Source organism: Mustela erminea, chromosome 12 (assembly GCF_009829155.1).
Source record: "Mustela erminea isolate mMusErm1 chromosome 12, mMusErm1.Pri, whole genome shotgun sequence".
Classification (NCBI taxonomy): Eukaryota; Metazoa; Chordata; class Mammalia; order Carnivora; family Mustelidae; genus Mustela; species Mustela erminea.
In genome coordinates, this window is record NC_045625.1 from 44,781,884 (window position 1) to 44,790,545 (window position 8,662).

At 39.5% G+C, this 8,662-nt stretch overlaps 1 pseudogene; it reads right to left on the reverse strand.

Moving 5' to 3' along the window:
* Positions 1-4,765: 4,765 nt before the first annotated feature.
* Positions 4,766-7,124, reverse strand: LOC116569975 (annotated as a pseudogene).
* Between the last annotated feature and the right edge of the window lie 1,538 nt (positions 7,125-8,662).

Genomic DNA, 8,662 nt, shown 5'->3' on the forward strand with positions numbered 1-8,662 from the left:
ATAAGAGTTTTCGTTCATCATATCATATAAGCACAGTCAAAATCTGGAGTGCATATGAGGGGATCAATGCCATTTTTAGAACCAAACCTCAAATGCAAGTCAGAAACCCACACTCTTGACATGGTTAGGGTCATGGGGCAGAGGTCATCCTCAGTGTATTTGAGGATAGTCTGGGAATCATTATATATGCAATATTAGCATATGCATGCTTCCTTATATTTTATAGCATGATATCCTGAAAATTAAACTTCTCTCTATTATAATGCCAAGATAGAATAAGCAACATGAAAGGATTTGGTCTATGCTAAGAGAGAAAGAAAAATAAATGCATAATACATATATAAATAGATATTTAGAAGACAGATTACATGTGGTTATATACTAACTATTAGAAAAAAATTCATTTGAGAATTTTTAGTGACGTGTATTGTTGTCAAATAAGAGAGGCATCTTTAGTTGATGAAAAGGATTCAGAAGCTTTGCCTTCAGAGCTAAAATATTTTGCAGAAGAATTACCAGCCAAAGCAAGTGTTCAACTCAAAGGGAACTGACCTTCCAGATGGCCAAGAGGCTCCTGTTTTTCTGATTGACTGATTTTGTTTACTGTTGTCCATACAGTACCTGAGTTTGATATATGCCTTCACACTTATCATACCTTCAGATCTGCCAATATCACTGCTTTGCTTAATGTTAACAAGATATAATGTAATATAGATTGTTTTATTATATTGTTTTATGAATTTATTCCATATGTTTTTTATAAAATCCTACGTTTCTGAATTGGTCAAATATTTCATGCATACTGTCCTGAATTGGGGATAAAACTATGTATTAAAGTTTATTTTATGAATTTATAAATTTAAGAATTCTAAGGGCACATTCCTCATGGTTGTGTCAAGTCCCATATGTACACATGAATGTACGAATTATGCTACCTGTGGAGAGTTTTCATTGTGCTTTTCTTTCTTTCCTGTTCTTACACCATTTTGTGAAGACTTCTGACACACTGAGTTACCTAATGAAACACAACATGTTTAATTAACTGTTTAATATTATCCTTCCATGACAGATTAGAAAATCCATGAAGGTAGGAACAATATTTTTCTTATTTCCACCCTATTCTCAGACATAAGTACAATGTCTGAGACATAGTAACCACTTAATAAATAATTGTTGACATAGTAAATCGACTGATTTGTTTTTATTTAAATGAAGCATAAAGAAAAAAAAAAACTATGCCCCAAGCACTCTTTACACAAATAACCTTCAGTGAGTAATGTCTGCAACAAAGGTTTATCTCATTTCATTTTCAAGCCTACTTTTTTGTATTTTTTTTTTCTGGAGGGTGCTGATAATCCATCCTTACAGGCATGTGCCAAGGAGAAAGAACACATTCATCTGGATTCTGCACTTTGTCAAATTGGAGAATCAGTCTTCAGGTGCTATCAGCTTCAATGGTTGCACTGAAACTGCTCAATTAAGCCTCTGATAGAGCATCAAGTAGATTGCCACTTTGGGCTCCTGCATCGATAATAATAATTCCTTGTATTTGTATAGCAAGCACTTACACTGGCAAAAAGTACTTTCACATTTATTGTCTAATCTTATCCTTCCAAGAACCGGGTCAAATATGAGAGTCAGATCACCTTTTCCGTTTCACAGATGAGGACAGTTCAGGACTAGATGTAAAACTGGCATCGTCAGCAGAGATAGAACAAAGTCTAAGACCCTAGGTTTCCCACATCAGAGTTAACTGCTCTGTTCCCTGGATAACCCCGCCCCATGACATCATCACCTTTTATGATGTACCTGTGGTTTTTTTTTTTTTTTAAGTTCAGTAACAGAACCACAGTTAACCCTTTATCTATTTCTAAGAAGACAAAAATGATGAGTCTCAATCCCAAGAATTTAATGATCTGTCACCAGATCAGAGATGGCATTGCAAAGGAGACCATGGGGGCAAAGATCCCAGGCCTTAAACGCAGTTACATGCGGATTCTCTTCCCAGCACTGGGACACACTAAGTTCCATGGGCACATCTAAAAATAAGGCTTCAAGTTATGGCTACTAGAAAGTTTATTTTGTTTTAAATATGTTTTGAGGATTAAATGTGATAATATCTGGGGAAGGAGGCATTTTAGCAACAAATCCATTTCATTTACCTTGTCCAAGAATACTAGATACCTTCCCAATGTCCACTTGCCTATTCTTTATCATCCACATCAACAAAAGAATCTGATCTGATAGTGGTGATATTGTATTCACTAAAAGTCTGTTTTGCAGACTCCAGATAACTAGGGGATGACAGACATGGCTTTGACCAATGAGAGGTAAAAAAGCAAGTTGCCTTGCAGGATTTACATGGATATGAGACACAGCAGATGCCTTTTTTCCCTTTGCCCTTCCCTACTTTTTGGATGGCACCTGAACATGAAGATAGAGCAGCCACCTGTGATGACGAAGGGGCACAACTCCATGCTAAGGATGGTTGATGAATGATAGGATTCCCAAGTCCTGACTGCATCATGGAGCCATTGCATAACCCCTTCAAACCTTACATCCGAATCTTCATTTTGTGACAAAAAGTAAAGATACGAATTGTTTAAGTCACAGTTTGGGGAATAGCCAAACTAAATTTTCCTCTGATATAACTAATTTCCTTTAATCAATTTCTTTAAAGGATTTCATAATCCATCTTGCATGCACTAATTGGTTTAATATTTTTTTAACTAGTAATAAATAGATCCTATGCTGACATGCTCTGGGTCAGCTACTAGGCTAAGAACATGCTTTAGTAACAAAATTATAGATGAAGCTAGAGTTCAAGTTCAGGTGGGTGTATCTGACCCAGAACGTGAGCTTTTCCCATGAGTTAGTGTTCAGTGTAGTGTAAGTTTTGGCTTTTTGATTTGCCAGCTATGTGACATTGCCAGACATATATCCAAGTGCTTGATTTGACATTACCTAACTAAATCCTTACAACACCTCTATGTGGTAAGTGTGACTACTACTATATTTTTCAGAGGAGAAAAACAAAGTTTAAAGAGATGAAGAAAATTCCCAGGAGTCCACATCTAGGGAGGAGCAGAATTATATAGACTCGACTGCAGCAGTATTTGATTCTAAATCCACATTTCTAATGACTACATATGCCATCTTGATTCCACATACAGAATATCAATGTCCAATTTCTGCTAAGAGAAATTTGAGTACCAAAACCAGAAAACTTCATCAATAAAATCTAGAAGTTTATTTCTATGTACAGAGGAGCCTCTTCTGGTTGGGGATGAGGCCAAAGCACATTAAGTTTCTACTTGTACTCGAAGCTGTGTTTTGGGGGTCCATGCCAACTAAATCCTTAGAATATGAAACACTCTTCCATTAAGTCACTAATAATGTGACAGATTTCATACAGCTTACAGGCCAAATACATTCCTCAGCATATTCTGAGTGGTGTTCTTGGTGGCAGGTATCTACATTTGTAGAAAAGTCCCAGAGTTAACCTTTCAGCCTCTAAGGATAGAGATAAATCAGTCCCCACTACCTAGTACAAAACTATCAGACTTCTTATTTCATTTTTTACAAAATTCTCTCATGTGAAGCCAGACAGCAGCATTTCTGTTTTCTTCTTCCTAGCATCTGGAATATACATGATCTAGGATATATTTCTGTGGATTTGGAGCCTAAAATGTCACCACATGCTGCTGCTAATAATAACACATAATAATAACTGCTGTGAAAGTTCTTTAGCTGTCAGCTCTATTTTTATTTCATTTAAAAAATAATAATTTCAATGTCCGTTGCTGTGCCTGAGTTCATTTACAAATCAAAAAACATATTTTGCATTAAAAAAAAAGAAGAAGAATAGCATCCAGTTCATTCAGATCTTAAGCCTCAGGCAGCGTAATTGTCTAGGCTGCTACCAAAGAAGGGTGATAATTTTTTAAGTGGTCAAGAATTGAACTAGGGCACCAAAGTAGGTTAGATTCACAGAATCAAAGGAGTGGATAATCTTTGAGTTTATGTGGCTCAACTTTCATCTATTTCCCCCTTCAGGACCACATGCGAAATGCATAAAGTATATCCCATGAAATGATTGCTTATCCTGATATTTCCATTTATGGGAAATTTATTCTGAACCAGCCAATTCCATTTTAAGTCAACAGCAAGGTGTTCTTGCTTCTTTGTTTTGCTTCTATTTATGTGGGAAGTAAACTCTACTCACTTCAGGGGTTCTATTTCTGTGCTCTATAACCAACAGACTCTTCTACATACGATGTTCAATTACTTAAGATGATAAGCATTTCTTTAAGTCCCAAAGAATTTTTATTATGCCAAATTTCCTATTTACAAAATTTTATTTTATTTTTATTTTTTTGCTAGGTTAAAAATTCCTTTTTTACTTCTGTATCACTACCACAATTTACAGGGCAATATACCTGACATAATGGAAAGAAAAAGAAAAAGCTACAATTGATAAAAGACCTCGGGTATGTACATCTAATTGATGCTACATCACTTTCATCAATAGCTGCACGTTTTGCACACTGTGGCTATGCTAGTCCTGACCAAGAAGGAGTTCCTATTTAAGTTATAGTATATTTTCTCACTGTGGATCATTCCTTCTGTGGCAGATTTCTACCATTCCTCTAAAGCATTTGGGACAACTGCCTCAAAGTAACCTGCTGCTTTCCTGACAACTTCTCACTCTCTCTCCTGTTAAGTACTATAGCCCTTTTCTTCTGAGTTTTAAAAAAAATTTCTGCTACCATATTCCACCACTTCTACCTCCAGATCCATAATTACTGCCATAGGGACTGCCTGAGCCTCTTCAACCCAAATTGCCCCCCTTCATGGGTCCATAATTTGATTGCTGTTGTCTACTTTAATTCCCAAAATCAGTATAATTCTGATGAAATCCCAAAACGCTAGAGAAGTTTTGGCAAGGGGGAAATTACTCAATTTCATAGCTTTAGGCGGTTTGCAGAAGACATTGACGAGAAACAGTAAAGACTGAAATCCATCATGGTCTATGCGACATTCCAACACATGCGGTCTTTACAGCCAACTTCCCCAGGAAACGGTCCCCGGTTGCGTTTTAATTCAATCGGGTACTGGTTTCGGCCGGCTCCCAGTGGAGGTCCCGCGGCCAGAAGTGGCTAGACCATGGATGTGGAGGGGATCACATTAGATCAATCAGGAGGAAACCTCACACGGGAGTCTTAAGATTGGCAGCCGTCCTGGTGACTTAGGTGGCTGTCCCGTGCCCAAGAGAGACAACTTTCTATAAGAACAGGAATAAAGAGAGGGTATCAAGTTTCTGGGTCTTATTGCCATTCCGGCCAGGGTACTAGCTTACAGCCAAAAGGCAGACGCTCTCCTCCCCGTAGAGTAGCCACGGGCTAGAGGATTGCAGCCTGAGCAATTGACATGCAAGTGTTCCAATAAGACCATACTCCTTGAAAAAGCCCTGGAATGAGAGTACAGGAAAAGGAGAGAAAGTACTCACCAATTTTGCACCGAAGCTCAGAGTCCAAATGTAAAGACTCACAAAACTCCTGCTGGCTCGCCAAAAATGATGAAGTCCCAGAACTTAAGTCAGGTTCGGTGGGGTGAGGAGGTTCGGAGCCGACGACTAAAGAAAGAATTCTTAAGACGTCGTTGGTGCAAAAGGTGATTTATTAGGGCACGGGGACAGGGCCCGTGGGTAGGCGGACTGCGGCTGCCCCGGGTTGTGAGGGTAGGCATGTTATGTACCCTGTGGTTGGGGGAAGGTGAGGGGAAGGGAGGTTTCAGTGGAGTTTTCATATGCTAAAGAGGGCCTGCAAGGTGCCAGGATGTTCCAGGCCTGCGGGAGGCCTTGCCCTTGCGGCTGGATCAATGTTATCTTTAGACCAGCCATTAACATTAAGATAGTTGGGAGACTTTTTGGTGGGGTGTCCCAATTCTGCTATCAATCGTCTTTGTTAGTGAGATTTAGGAATTTGTAAGCCAAGGGAGACTCCTGTCTAGCAGGATTGTGAGCTCTGCAAGTTAACTATTTGCTTATTGTTCCTGGCAGTCAGGGCTGCCTGAGGGATGCTACACATATGGAGGGGAAAGGGTGAAGAGGGGGTGCAAGGCGCCAGCTTTTGCTTTGTCCTCAGCCAGCCTTCTGCTCCCTCATCAGTTCCACCACCACTACTGTTACCTCCTAAATTTCCCCCTTCACTGTAACCATCATATCCTCTACGACCACCACCACCACCGTATCTGCCTCCTGGGTATCCATCCTCTGGTCCACCACCACCATAGCCTCCTCTACTGCTATAACCAAGACCATCACCATCATTGCCACCATCACCTCCAAATCCATTATATCCACCCTCCCCTCCCCCATAACTACCTCTGCTGCCACTACCTCCCCCACCATTGCCTTCTCATGCATCAAAGTTATCAACACAACCCACACAACCCATAAGGTTGTCAGGTCCACCTCCACGACCTCTTTGTGATCCAGGAGACAGCATTTCTTGTTTCAAAAGGGCCTATTTCATTTCACAATTTAATCCATTAATAGCTGGTATTTCTGAACAAAAATTATATTAACTATCATGATCATCAAAAGTTACAAAAGCAAATCCTCTCTATTTTCCACTCTGCCTGTCTTCCATAACTTCTCTGGTTTTAAACTTGTCATAATTTTCAAAATTGTCTCTCAAATTATATTCTTCTGTATCTTCTTTAATACCATCAAGAAAAATTCTCTTCTCTGTTAAATGGGCGCCTATAGAATCCTCCTTACAAATAGTTTTCTTTAGTTTCACTAAACAAATGCCCCATCAACCTTGTGTTGTGTGGTTGAGCACACATTGCTGCACCCACCTCTTCCACACAGGAGTAAATCACAAAACCAAAATCCCTGGAACATTTTTTTTGGGGCTCTCTCATCACCACACAATCAGTAAGAGTCCCTATTGTTCACAATGTTTTCTTAAGCTATCATCTGTAGTTTTGAAGTTCAAACCACCAATAAACCATTTTCTTGCTGCTCTGGTTCCTTTGGATCATGGACCTCCTCTTTGCTGCAGTGATGGCTGCAGTGAATCAAGCTGGGGGCCACCCAGCCATGGTTTTACCTCCATTCTGAGACCACCTATATATAAAATTTTAAATAACTCCGCAACTCCTAAGCTAGAACTTTCAAAGTTGACTTTACAGAAAAGAACCCATGTTCAAAACAGAATCCTGGATGTGGTGGTCTAAAGGACATATAACACTGAAATGAAAGGGACAATTACAGATCCCAGCAATCTCTCCTATGAAACTTTTCCCTAAGAGTGATGTGAGGATGGTCTGGATTCCTTCAACACCTGTATTTTCAACAGCAGTCATCACATAAATGCTTCATTTAATATGATATTAGGGTAGGTATCCCCCTTGTTTAACCCTATCCCTCCTCCTCACATCTTAGGCCCTCTCTGGAGTTTCAGTCAGTAGATCACTGCTATTGACCTTTGTCATCTGCCTTTTCCTTTTTGAAATACTCTTAACTCTCATCTTCCTTTACAGATCAATTCACTCACTACTTTGCTGACCTGCCCAGTCAAATTTTATGTTATATAGTCTCAAAAGGCCATAGATCTCTACATCTACAACTTGGGTTTTTTTTAATTCTTTTTTTGAAAGATTTTATTTATTTATTTGAGAGAGAGAGAGAGAGCATGAGAAGGGGGAGTGGGAGAGGGAGAAGCAGACTTCCTGCCGAGCAGGGAGCCTGGCACGAGACTTGATCCTGAGACTCCAGGATTATGACCTGAGCTGAAGGCACCCAGGCGCCCCTGCATTTACAACTTGTAAAACACATCAACCATTGTGATTTTACATTTGTTCAGTAATCATCTATCTATCCATTCAGATTATAAAGTCCATGGGGAAGACAGATTGGTTCTGGTTTTGCTTATGTATACCCTCAGCTCTGAGCTCAAATCTTAGTTCATAGTGGGTGAACAGTAAATTTTTGCTGAATAAAAGACCAGATGACTAAAAGAAAAATGAAACAAATAGAATTTTCAGAGAGAGAAAGCAGGTGGATTGGTGGCAATAGTTTAAGTACAATAAACAGGTTGAAACCTGTCTCTGTGTATGTGTGTTTGTGTGTGCACACATACACCTATATGTTTGCATTGTTTGTGAGTTAAAAGGCAGTGACAGAATGGGAATGGAGATAAGCAATGAGAACAGCTGAAACTCAGCACATAAGCCAGTATCTGGAGTAGGGTTATCAATAGAACCTCTGAATTAGACACTCTTAGACTCTTGGTCTCCTCCATGGCTCAAACACTGAGGCTACTGTCCTTCCTCCACTCCTTTAAAAATTGGAGGTTTTACTTTCTGAAGAGCTGAACAAAAGTAATCCACATTTAGAGACACAAGACAGTATTGACAGTGATAGTAAGGGTAGATGTAAGATGAAATGGAGAGGGAGGAATAAAATGAACATCGATGGCATTGCTAGCACTTCTCTTACAGTATGGGCTATCAGGCTTTTGCCTTCTGGGCTGGAAATTGGAATATTTCTGCGTTCAGGTCCTCAGAGAAGAGATGAGCTAACATTAGATGAGCAGGAGATTAAATGGGGTAAAAACTATAGAGACTAGAGGGAAGAAAGGAAGAGTAAGTA